Source organism: Cryptomeria japonica, chromosome 4 (genome assembly GCF_030272615.1).
Source record: "Cryptomeria japonica chromosome 4, Sugi_1.0, whole genome shotgun sequence".
Classification (NCBI taxonomy): Eukaryota; Viridiplantae; Streptophyta; class Pinopsida; order Cupressales; family Cupressaceae; genus Cryptomeria; species Cryptomeria japonica.
The window spans coordinates 185,087,724-185,100,585 of record NC_081408.1 but is presented as its reverse complement, the minus strand read 5'-3'; the positions used below and the strand labels follow the sequence as shown (position 1 = coordinate 185,100,585).

Genomic DNA, 12,862 nt, shown 5'->3' with positions numbered 1-12,862 from the left:
ATCAATAAATACTCCTCTTACCTGCCAAACAAAGAAGATAGTCAGAATTATAATAGAAATAAAATACATAGATATATAAAGAATAAAATTAGAATACATTTTGCATATTGAATTGTAAATTGAACAAACTTTTACATGGTATCAAAGCCAGGTTAAATTGAACCTGAGGCTGTTCAATTTTGCAGAAAATCTAAATCAAGCATATATTCAACATCACAATTCTTTCAAAGGCTAGCGCTATTAGAATTGAAGATAGACTCAGAGGAGGTGATGACTTCTCAACATGGAAGTTCAAAATTCAAATGATTCTAAAAGAAAATAAAGTCGAATCATTTGTAAAAACTAAAACTGCAGAACTTGAGACCGAACCTAACAAAACATTTCAAGAAGAGAAAGAACCGACATGAGAAAAGGTCATCCAAGAAAGACAACTCTCACATTCAGTGCTTTAGGTGTGATCAATATGGACACTATGCAACAAAATGTCCGGATAGAATCAAACAAGAAGCTATATTTGCAAAAGTGAAAAGGGAAGAATATAACTCCGAGAAGCATGTATTCTACTCTGCCCTCTCTAGCCAAGTATCCAATAAATCTAACACCTGGATCATTGACAGTGGGTCTTCAAGACACATCACTAGGTATAGAGAATTATTGGATTCCATGTTAGAAGAAATTGATGAAGAAGTAACCATTGGTGATGACTCTGCACATCCTATGAAAGGCGTCGGTACCTGCACCATTAAGCTGAAGACAAGCATGTCTCTCCAACTCACCAGAGTCCTATTCGTCCCTGGCAACAAGAGGAACTTAATCTCCATATCTGCACTTGAAGATGATGGGTACAGAATAACCTTCATGAATAGTAAAGTTCTAGTATGGCCACAAAACTCTTCCATCAAGAAGGCTATAACCCTAGGACGTAGAAAAGGCTATTGGTACGAGGTAAGTACTGACTCTAACCTAGCCCTACTTCATGAGATTGCAGATTCTAATGAAATTTGGCATAAAAGATTAGGTCATTTAGACTTTTGTACTTTATGTTCAACGGAAAATTAGTAATTGGTTTGCCTAAGTTAAAACAATACCATTCTGGTACATGTAAGGGGTGTGCCCGAGGCAAAAATACTAAGAGTTCCTTTCAGAATAGTTCTAGGAAAACAAACAATGTTTTAGAACTAGTTCACTCTGACCTATGTGGGCCAATGTCTGTACCATCATTAGGAGGGTGCCTTTATTATGTAATTTTCATTGATGACTACTCTAGGAAAACTTGGATCTACTTTCTGAAATGTAAAGAATCAGAAGAGATCCTTAATAGGTTTAAAGAATTCAAATCACTAACAGAGAACTACTCAGGAAATAAAATTAAAACCCTAAGAACTAACAATGGGGGGGAATACACATTAGAATTATTTAAACAGTTTTGTAAAAATTCAAGGATTAAGAGGGAGTTAACAATACCTTATAACCCTCAACAAAATGGGATAGCTGAAAGGAAAAATAGGACAATCATTGAAGCTGTCAAAGCTATGATTCTTGATCAGAATCTAAATATCAATCTTTGGGCAGAAGCAACTAGCACTACTGTATATATTCAAAACAGATGTCACCACTTTTATCTTGAAGATAAGACCCCTGAGGAAGTCTTTACTAAATCAAAACCTGATATTAGCCACCTTAGGATATTTGGATGCCCTGTCTATATTCATGTACCTAAGGAGAAAAGATTAAAACTAGAGCCTTCTGGGAAAAGGGGAATCTTTGTAGGATATAGTGAAACCTCCAAGGCTTACTGGATCTATATACCTGGCCAAAAGAATATTGAACTAAGCAGGGATGTGATCTTTGAAGAAGACTTAGCCTTCAAAAGAGACAAAGCTCTCTAGAACCTGAAGTCTATAGCCCCACCCTTAACATAGATAGAGATCCTACTTCTGAGCTTCAGAGGGAGAATCCTGAGGAAACTATAAGTGAAACTCAAAGTCCACCTAGAGAAAACCTCAAGAAAAGACCACTATGGGCCATCAAAACTGTAGCAGAAGCTCAGAAGTTTGTTGCTCCTCCAGGAACCTTCAGGGAAAGCAAAAGGCCTAACAAATTCACTAGCTATGTTGCCCTTATGAATGATCTCTCTAAAGCCGAACCAAACAATGTATCAGAGGCTCTTGAACATCAAGTATGGAAGGATGCCATGTCTGAAGAGTATCAGTCCATTATGAAAAAAGATGTTTGGGAGATTGTTCCTAGGCCAACTAAGAAATCTGTTGTTTCATCTAAATGGTTTTTTAAGATCAAACATGCTGCAGACGGTAGTATTGAAAAACACAAGGCTAGATTTGTAGCTAGAGGGTTCTCTCAAAGAGAAGGAATAGATTATGAAGAAACTTTTGCACCTGTTGCCAGATATACATCAATAAGAGCTGTATTAGCCATTGTAGTAGCTAAGGGGTGGAAGGTACACTAGATGGATGTTAAGACAGCATTTCTAAATGGTGAGATCTCAGAAGAAGTCTATCTAGAGCAACCTGAAGGGTTTGAAATTTATGATGCAGAGTCTCACGTGTGTAGACTCAAGAAAGCTCTCTATGGACTCAAATAGGCTCCCAGGGCCTGGTATGAAAGAATTGACACCTATCCCTCAGGACTAGGCTTCTCTAAAAATGACGCAGATCCTAATCTCTACTACAAAAGAAATAAAGGTGATATGCTAATGTTGATTTTATATGTTGATGACTTATTAATCGCAGGAAATGATCATCTTATAGATCAATGCAAGAAAGATCTATCCAAAGAATTTGATATGAAGGACTTAGGACTCCTTCATTACTTCCTCCTAGGATTGGAAGTATGGCAGAATTCAGACAACATTATACTAAACCAAGGAAAGTATACCTTGGATATATTGAAGAGATTCGGAATGCTAAAATGTAGACCCATGACCTCTCCTATGGAAACTAATTTACATAAACTTAAAGAAGCAGCAACAGAGTCACAACCCACTGATCTTACTCAATACAGACAGATGATTGGGTTCCTGATGTACCTGGTAAATACTAGACCAGATATCTGTTATGCGGTTAATGCTCTAAGTCAGTTTATGTGTGAACCGAAGGAGATACACCTGGTTGCAATAAAACACATTATGAGATACCTACAAGGTACCCTAAACCTTGGTCTCAAATATGAGAAAGTTGATATAAACTTACATGGATTTACAGATTCAGATTGGGTTGGAAGTGTGACTGACATGAAAAGAACTTCAGGGTGTTGCTTCAGTCTAGGTTCAGCCATGATATCTTGGATCAGCAAGAAGCAGTCTTCTGTAGCCCAAAGCTCCACCGAGGTAGAATACATTGCAGCTTCTATGGCTGCCCAAGAGGTAGTATGGCTTAGGAAGTTGCTTGTGGGGTTGTTTGGAGAACCTATGAAACCCACTGTTATACACTGTGACAACCAGAGCTGTATAAAACTTTCAGTAAATCCAGTGTTTCATGACAGATCCAAGCATATTGAGATTCCATACCACTATGTGCGAGATATGGTAGACAGGAATGCAATCCAATTAGAATATGTTTGTACAGGAGATCAAACAGCAGATATTCTGACCAAACCTCTTTCCAAAGTGAAGGTTGATCACTTCAGAAAAGGTTTAGGTATGATAGAAAGGTAATTTGCTTTGTAATTTGTATTTACATAAGATGTTTAAGGTGTAAACTTCTTTGTCATGATAGGACATTTTTGGATTCTTATCCCCTGAGTTCATATCTAAGAGGTGACGATCTCTCAAGATAATGAACACTTGTATGGAGACATTATAAGGTGACGATCTTATAATGTCCAAACCAGTTATCATGTTGGACCTCTGGTGTATCATGGATGAGCCATGATTGTGTTGTGGTAAAACATTTATATGAAATGTTAGTGCACCTACCTCAACTTGGATAAAGATGAGAATGGAATATTTTCTCATATGATTATCCTTAAGTATTGCATGCTTAGGCAATACTGATATCACGTGCTAAGGTGATATCCTGTCATCACAAGATTGATGTGATGGTCTTTTGTATCACGTGTTTAGGTGATACTTCATATCATGTGATTAGGTGATATGATTTCCTAGAAAGTTAGATTGTGTAAAGAATGCTAACTATCATTTAAAATTGTGATGCTTGATATACTACTCTCATTTATCTTACCTAGCTAAGAGGGAGTGTTAATGCATGGTAGCTACGGTAAGATAAATGATTGAATGAGAGATAAATGAAGTCTCTCATTCAATCATTTACCCTATCGATTAAACCATTAAGAAAAACTTCAAGCTATTTTATTTGATGATTATTCCTCATCGATAATCATGGCATATTGGTAATCAACGATAGTTATCTAATTAATCATCTATCCTGATCTATATCGGATGTGTTCTCAACAAGTGATTATTATATTACTATCGGGTGGCATAGTAATGCACCAATTAATGATTAATGAATATAACCCTTAGTTAAGTGATCGGTGTCGATTAACATAGACACCGATTCACTTTGGTTAATTTGCAATGCCAAACGCCATCATTAATACCGATTGGCATATCGGTTAACATGTTAATATGTTACGTGAGTCCCGATTAATATCGGGTTGGCAAATATGTTATATGTTATGTGATCACCGATTAATATCGGGTTGACAAATATGTTTAACACCGGTTGATATTATATACCAAAGGGTGCGATCAAGTAGCATCTTGATCGGTCATATCCATAAGACATGACCGGTCAAGGCACTGCTTGATCCTCCCCTCCCATATATATATATATATCATATGGTATTTGAGAAAGAGGATATCGAAATCAATAAATACTCCTCTTACCTGCCAAACAAAGAAGATAGTCAGAATTATAATAGAGATAAAATACATAGATATATAAAGAATAAAATTAGAATACATCTTGCATATTGAATTGTAAATTGAACAAACTTTTACACTTTTCATTTCATGCCTTTTGACCATTCATTAACTTAGTTAAATTTTAATAATATATAATTTTATATTTTAATTTAAATGCTATTTTTATTCTTTTGTATTTTAATTTTACTATTATTAATTATTATTAAACCCTATTTCAAAGTGGGCACATTACCCGAAATCCTTCCCGTCGTCAGAAAACTCCATGGAACTCTACTTTTAGATCAGACAGAGAATCAAATCAATAACTGGTGTGATAGACGATTGTCTTTAGGTGAGAGGTTAACATGGGCAAAGTCAGTATTGGAAGCAATACTAGTCTACTGACATCAGCTCATGTCACTGTTGTGACCTTTTCACACATCACCCCATTGCAAATGTGGAACCCCCTCTCTCTTGCTTTCTAGTCGTGTTAGTTTAGGGTTTTGGTAGTCAGGTGACAATTTTGAGCTTAATGTCTGAGTCTCGTCCTTGGATATGATTGTGTTTTCAAGTCTCTGTGATGCAAATAATGATAAATCTTTAGGTTTGGTGTCAATAGGATCAAAATGCTGAAAAATATGTTAAAAATGTTAAAATAACCCTAAGTGTCAAGTTGCCTTGGTGTGTTAATTTATCTTTTTGAGTGTTGAGTTACAAATTGCCTTAAAATTTGAGTGAAAAATGATGAAAATGTTGCTAACTGATGCAAATTTTGTGTGAAAATGTTAAAAGTCCCTATATGAGTCGTTTTTTCCGCTCCTAAGACATGAAGCAGGCTAAAAAATGCACAAAGTCCCGATGGACTTCGATTTTCCACCTTTGAAAACTTGGGAAAACCCACACAGTCCCGATGAAAATAGAATTTCCACTGCATCAATTGACGAAATTGGGTAAGTTTGGACTTAAAAAGCATAAAAATCAACTAAGACTTGATGAGGGACATTTTTACACTTCCTTTTGAGCATCAAATTATCTATTCGATGTTAAGGACAAGTAAGTCCTGATGGAGGTCGAATTTCCACTCCAGGACTTAGTTTACAAGCAAATGAAGTTATTATTGTAGAAAGTCCCGATGACTAAAGAATTTGACAAAACAAAGGAAATTAAGAGCCCCGATGGAGGTCGTTTTTCCATTGGGCTTACAAGGTGAAAATGTACATAGAAATTGAGTCCTGATGACCCACGATTTTCCACTTGAGGGAAAAGTGACCAAAACAAAGTGAATCAAGCAAAAATCATGAGTCCTGACGAGGATCAGTTTTCCACTTGGAGAGTAAAGGATCAAACGATGCGAAAACAACGTGAAAAAGGTGTCCTGATGGAGGTCGATTTTCCACTTGGGGCTGAATTACAAAGATTTGATCAGAATCAAGTGTCCCAATGAGCATCAATTTTCCACCAAGGGGCATGAGATCAAAGTTGTGTGAGGATTTTAAGGCCAAAAGTGTCCAAATGGGATCAATTCTCCACAATTTCATTTGGTGGGCAAAACAAAGGGAAATATGGCTGAATTTTAGTGTCCCTATACATATCGTTTTTCCTCACCTTGCTGATTTAACATTTTATTTGTCCCACATTGGCTATGTGGTGAAAATGAGAGGTGAAATGCTGAATAAATACACACTCGCAAGCAATAAAATAATCATTAAGTTGCTGATTCGATGTCAAATGAGCTGGAAGAGGAGGCGGTTAGAATCGCCTAAGTCAGCAAGAGGAGGAAGTGGTGAGACATTTGCCTAAGGCATCAATGGCGCCACCATTGAGGGCGTTTTGAAACACATAGAGGGAAGCAACATTACCAGCCGAAGACGCCATTTCCAGCCACAACTTCAGGGAGAAACGTATCATTTCCAGCCAATGCAAATGCAAATTGTATCAGCCACATGAATCGCACAAGGAAAGGAATGAGATTCAGCTGATAGAACCCGATTTCCAGACCTTTCACACTCAGAAATCAGGCTTAGGCAGCGAATTCGGTTGCAACATCATTCCTAAGTCTGAGTTGAATGATATTTTCAGACTTTCAAATTATGATCAAACCTTTCATACGTCTGAAAATAAGGTTTTTTTAAGGCAAAACTTCCAAATTTAGATCAAATCCTTTGTATTTCTGAGAATCAGCATTGCATAGTTTTAATTTTCTGATTTTAGAAAGCTATTAAGTCTGAAAATCAATTGAAATCAGAACCTAAGTTAATTCTGGAAAATTATTTGTTCAAATTTATGCACTTCTAGCTTCATACAGGTAACCATGTCAAAAACAGGGATAGCTGCAAGGAAGACCCAATTAAAGAAAGTATTTGAAGGATACTACCCGGAGACCCAGATATCTTCCAAGTGGAAGAAGGTTGGAGGCACCAACATGGAGTACATGGATAGGAAAAAGATGAAACGAAAGATGTAAAGAACGAAGAACCAGCTACCCTCTCCCTTGGTAGTCAACATTATGAAGAGTGGAATCTACCAAACAAATGGATTCCCATCAACAATACAATGAAATGAGCTCATGGTGAATGTGTTAGGCACTACGACCCATAGTCAAGAACAATCCGAACACCTAAGGGGATGGTGCTTGCATATCTCACCGAAGACTCAATAAGAGAGGTGTTTGGGATTCCCAATCACCAAGGGATGCAAACAAGAACTAAGGAGGACGCCCAAGCTATGTTCAAGAAAGGACTAGATGCATGTATGACTCTTGTTAGAATATTTGATCTTTACTTGGCTTAGGTTTATTTGTATTTAATTTGGGAAATTCCTTTAGAATCCCTACATGTAATTTGTCCTCTTATTCATGTGTGAGGACAAGTCATTTCTTTTATTTTCCTTTATTAAGGAATTTTAGATTTCCTCCATAAGAGGATGTGGACACATGGCACACACATTTTATGAATGGTGGCATTCCCAGATTTGGGAGTTACTTTGTAAATCCTCTCCTCATCTCTATTTAAGAGATGTCTCCTCTCTCATTTCTTCTTAATGACATTATTGTAAATAGCTTCTCTCTCTCTCTCTCTCTCTCTCTCTCTCTCTCTCTCTCTCTCACACACACACACACATTAGGCATTGCCTCATTCATAATATCACAAGGGGTCTTTCATTGTTTTTCCCCTTTCAAAAGTTCTTGTGCCTCCTTCTTCACATTTGGGTGATTGCTCCAAGGTTTCTGCATTTCTCTTGGTTGTTGAGACATGGACCAGCTAGGACTCGAACCTAGGACCTTCCAACACTGCTGGAGTGCTCTACCACTGAGCTACTGGCCCCTTTTGGACCAGTCCATCGTCGGTTCGGGTGTGGCTTATTTCCAACACCAACACCCCCCCTTAAGCCACACCTCTCGTGTGCTTGGGGCTCCTAGCCTGTACCTGACTCTGATACCATGTTGAGACATGGACTGGCTAGGACTCGAACCTAGGACCTTCCATACGCTGTTGGAGTGCTCTACCATTGAGCTACTAGCCCCCCTTGGACCAGTCCATCGTCGGTCCGGGTGTGGCTTATTTCCAACACCAACATTGGTAACATTTACTTCATCAATAAACTTACTTGGATTTTGTTTTTCTTTCCTTGCTCTTGTATTTCCTTTCATGGTATCAGAGCAGGTTCTAATCCTTATTTCAACTTGTTTCAAGTTGAGATTGATGAAGGTTACCATTCTATGGAGTTCACCTTCTTGGAGGCATTCTTGAAAGGAGAAGAAGTTCTTTCTCTAATATTTTCTATTGTGCAGGTTTTGGTTTCAGTTTTAAATTGTGTTTTTTTCAAGTTTAATCTTCTTAGATTCTAGTTTGTTTGTTTTTTAAAAAGCTTTGGAAGGCTTGCAGCCAAAGTTTCTTCATTCTGGTTTAAAGTTGTGGTTTTGGAAGGCTTGCCGCCAAAACTCCATTTCTAACCTCTTTTCCTCATTCTATAATTTATATTTATCAGTTTTGGAAGGCTTGCTGCCAAAACATTTTGCATTATTCAGTTGTTTCTCTGTTTATCTACAAGTTCTAACGTATCTGTCTTTGTATAGATAATATTGTTTTGATAAGGTCTTATAATTTGTTTCTTCTGTAGGAAAGATTTATTTTATTTTTTTAATAGCTATTCTTATCAATACGAAATATAAAAGAAATATCATATACAAACATCTTTGTTATTCTTTCTTTCCTGTTTGCATACTCTATCATATTATTATTGTTGATTTATATCAAATAAAGCTTCTGCATGTAACTTATTTGTGCAGTTTATTCATTTAAAATATCGCCTCTGCAAGCATCGTTTTCAAAATAACATAGTCCTTTCAGTTCCTCTTTTGTTTTCTTTGGATTAGTGTTTCTCTGTCCTTTGTTCTATTTTCCTTTGCCAGGTTCTGCACTCTCTGCTTCATCAACTCTGCAACTTTCTTCGAAAAGAACTTGTAACATATTTGTCTTTTATTCATAAAACGTATGATTCTGCCATTTATTCATTGCATTGTAGAATAAGTATCATTTATTTTATTTCAAAAAGAGCGCTTCTTTTTCTTTAACTCTAATTTCATATCTCACGTATTTCTTCTTTATAGTAAGTTCTCTTTAAAAAGAGCTTTTTACTTTTTAAGTTTTTTTTCAAAAAAAGTTTCTAATAATAAACTTTTCCTTTCTATTTTTTTTAGTTTATGATCTTTAACTTTTAATTAAAAGTTAAATATTTTTATTCAATTTAAAGTTTAGTTGGCCCTGCTATTAGATTATTCTCCAAAATTGGTAATTAAATTTAAAAATAAATAAATAAAAGTTTTAATATATATCTTCAATACAAGTGTATTATTATTAAAAACAAAAATCACAATTTTAGGTACATTTATTTTTCTAAATAAAAAAAAATTCGTCTATTAAGTAAAGGGGATAATTTTTTTTTACTAACCATTATTTTGCTATCATGTCTACTTTAATTCCTGAAATTAAGTTAAATAGTAGTAATTATCATTCATGGAAAATGCATATTTCTTTTATATTTCGTTTCAAACACCTTTTGGATGTTGCAACTGATAAAAGTTTTGAGCCCACTACAACTGCTCCTCAAGCCAACCAAGACAGGTGGAAGGCTCAAAATGAGGAAGCGCTTGATTTAATTGGTATTTCAATGGTCCCTGATTTGTATGTTCTAATTGGAAATTGTACAAAAGTGTATGAAACTTGGGAAATTTTAAGAAAAACTTATGATAGCTCAAATGAATCTCGAAAAATTCAGCTTCAAGATCAACTTGAAGATCTCAGGTATACGGATTTTAAAACCATAGATGAATTCTTATTAAAATTTGATTCTATTAATAGTCAATTAACTGGTTTAGGAGTTACACTAGCTGATTTACGTTTAATTCTTATTCTTAAAAAATGTCTTTGTCAATTTCAGCAATTTATTACGAATATTCATGCTCAACTTGCTATTCCTAGTTTAGCTACTCAATTAACTTATGATATTTTTCGTAATTTATTACGTCAAGAGGAAGCTAAATTAATTCAATTTGGTACTCTTAAAAGTAGTGAACATGCTTTTATGTCTAAAAATCAAAATCATAATAATAATTTTAGATCCAATAATAATAATCATAATTATAATAATAATCACAAATCTTCTATTTATCAATCTCATTCTAAATCCTATCATAACAATTCTCATAATAATAAATACAATAATCAAAGGAATAATTCTCATACAAGACCCCATTGCACATATTGTGGAAAAGACGGACATATTACTAAATATAGTTTAAAGAAGCAAAATGGTAAAAAGCCCATCAACCAAAATAATCGAAATAATCAACAACATAAACCTCATTATAAGAAAGGTAATAATAATGGTAATTCATCTCGTCATGCATGTACATGTACTTATAATGTTTCTCAACCACTTGAGTGGATTATTGATTCTGGTGCATCTCAACATGTTACTTCTCATAAAGAATGTTTTGAATCTTTGCATCCTGATACTTCCAATATTCCTGTTCAATTAGCTAATAATCATAGTTGCAAAGTTGAAGCTATTGGTGATGTGAATGTCCCTAATGGGAAATTACATGATGTTCTTTATGTTCTTGAATTAAAATCAAATTTGCTTTCAGTTCCTAAACTTTGTCAAGATTATAAGATTAACTTTTATAGGGGCCTGTGTTATATCATTGATCCAAAAACTAATCATGTTATTGCTATTGCTAAAATGGATACTGATAACTTATTCAAGTTCTATGAATTTGCTCCTACAAAGTATTCCTTGCTTACTACTATTGATTTTACTATATGGCATGAAAGACTTGACCATCTCAATTCTGATTATATTTCATTGATGCAAAAAGAAAATATGGTTGATGGATTGCCTACTATTGTTCCTTCTCAAATTGTTTGCAATGGTTGCATGAGTGGTAAGATGCATAGGGAACCCTTTCCTCATGGTCAATCTTGGAAGGCATATACTAAATTGCATCTAGTTCATAGTGATCTCTTGGGTCCCATGGAGAATCCCTCCATCCAAGGTTCAAGGTATGCTCTTACCTTTGTTGATGATTTTTCAAGGAGAACATGGATATATTTCCTTCATAGTAAGGATCAAATGCTTGATGTGTTTACTGAATTTCATATGTTTGTAGAAAGGCAATCTGGTTCTAAAATTAAGATTCTTCGTACTGACAATGGGAGAGAATATGTCAATAATGCATTTAATGCTTATTTGAAATCTTTTGGAATTAAACATGAGCTTACCATTCCTTATACACCACAACAAAATGGTGTGGCAGAACGGATGCATAGGACCATTGTTGAAATGGCTAAATGTTTATTGCATGCAAAAAATATGGATTACAAGTTTTGGACTGAAGCTATGGCTTGTGCAACATATTTAATTAATAGAACACCTACCAAAGCCTTAAAGGATAAAACTCTTGAAGAAGCTTGGTTTGGTAGAAAGCCCAATTTGCAGAATTTAAGAATTTTTGGTTCCACGGCTTATGTTCACAAACCTAAGGAGAAAAGACAAAAATTGGATGCTAAATCTCTCCTTTTATTTTTGTTGGTTATGATGAAAATACTAAAGGTTGTAGAGTTTACAATCCTATTACTAAAAAGGTAAAAGCTGCAAGAGATGTTTGTATTGCAGAAAAAGGCATTCATGATTGTTCTAAAGTGGAGGATGATGAACTTGCTCAAAGCAAAGTTGTGCTTGTGGAGGACCAACCTCCTCTTAACCCTACTCCTAATGCATCTCTTTCTATTCCCTCTAGTGATAGTGATGATGATAATAATAACTCTACTCCTCATGACTCTTCTCCTAGTGATGAATCCATTACTTCTAAAAGAAGACCTAAATGGTTTAAATCTTTAATTAGAGATAGTGATGAATACTTAGCTAGAATGGATAGACTTCAAGCTAGAAGAGTTAATTATTGTAATTATGCTTTAATGTCTACTATTATGAATTCTAATTATCCTAAAACATTTGATCAAGCTAAAAATCAACTACATTGGCAAAAAGCAATGAACAAAGAATATTACTTTAATTTCTAACCAAACTTGGGATTTAGTTCCCTTGCCTTATGGTAAAAATCTTGTTTCTTGCAAGTGGCTTTATAAAACTAAATTGAATGCTAATAATCAAGTTAGTAAATTTAAAGCTAGATTAGTTGCTAGAGGTTTTTCTCAGATTGAAGGCTTAGATTATACTAAAACTTTTGCTCCTGTTGCTAAAATGCCTACAATTAAACTTCTAACCAAACTTGGGATTTAGTTCCCTTGCCTTATGGTAAAAATCTTGTTTCTTGCAAGTGGCTTTATAAAACTAAATTGAATGCTAATAATCAAGTTAGTAAATTTAAAGCTAGATTAGTTGCTAGAGGTTTTTCTCAGATTGAAGGCTTAGATTATACTAAAACTTTTGCTCTTGATGCTAAAATGCCTACAA

At 35.0% G+C, this 12,862-nt stretch overlaps 1 protein-coding gene and 1 non-coding gene across 2 annotated transcripts in view; both read right to left on the bottom strand.

Annotated features, from left to right (window-relative positions):
* Window positions 1-12,862, bottom strand: part of LOC131028080 (protein ACTIVITY OF BC1 COMPLEX KINASE 1, chloroplastic) — a 197,635-nt gene that overhangs the window by 176,477 nt on the left and 8,296 nt on the right. The gene's annotated exons all lie outside the window — the stretch shown is intronic.
* Window positions 8,138-8,208, bottom strand: TRNAT-AGU (transfer RNA threonine (anticodon AGU)). The gene has a single exon. It is a non-coding gene; the product is annotated as a tRNA-Thr (tRNA).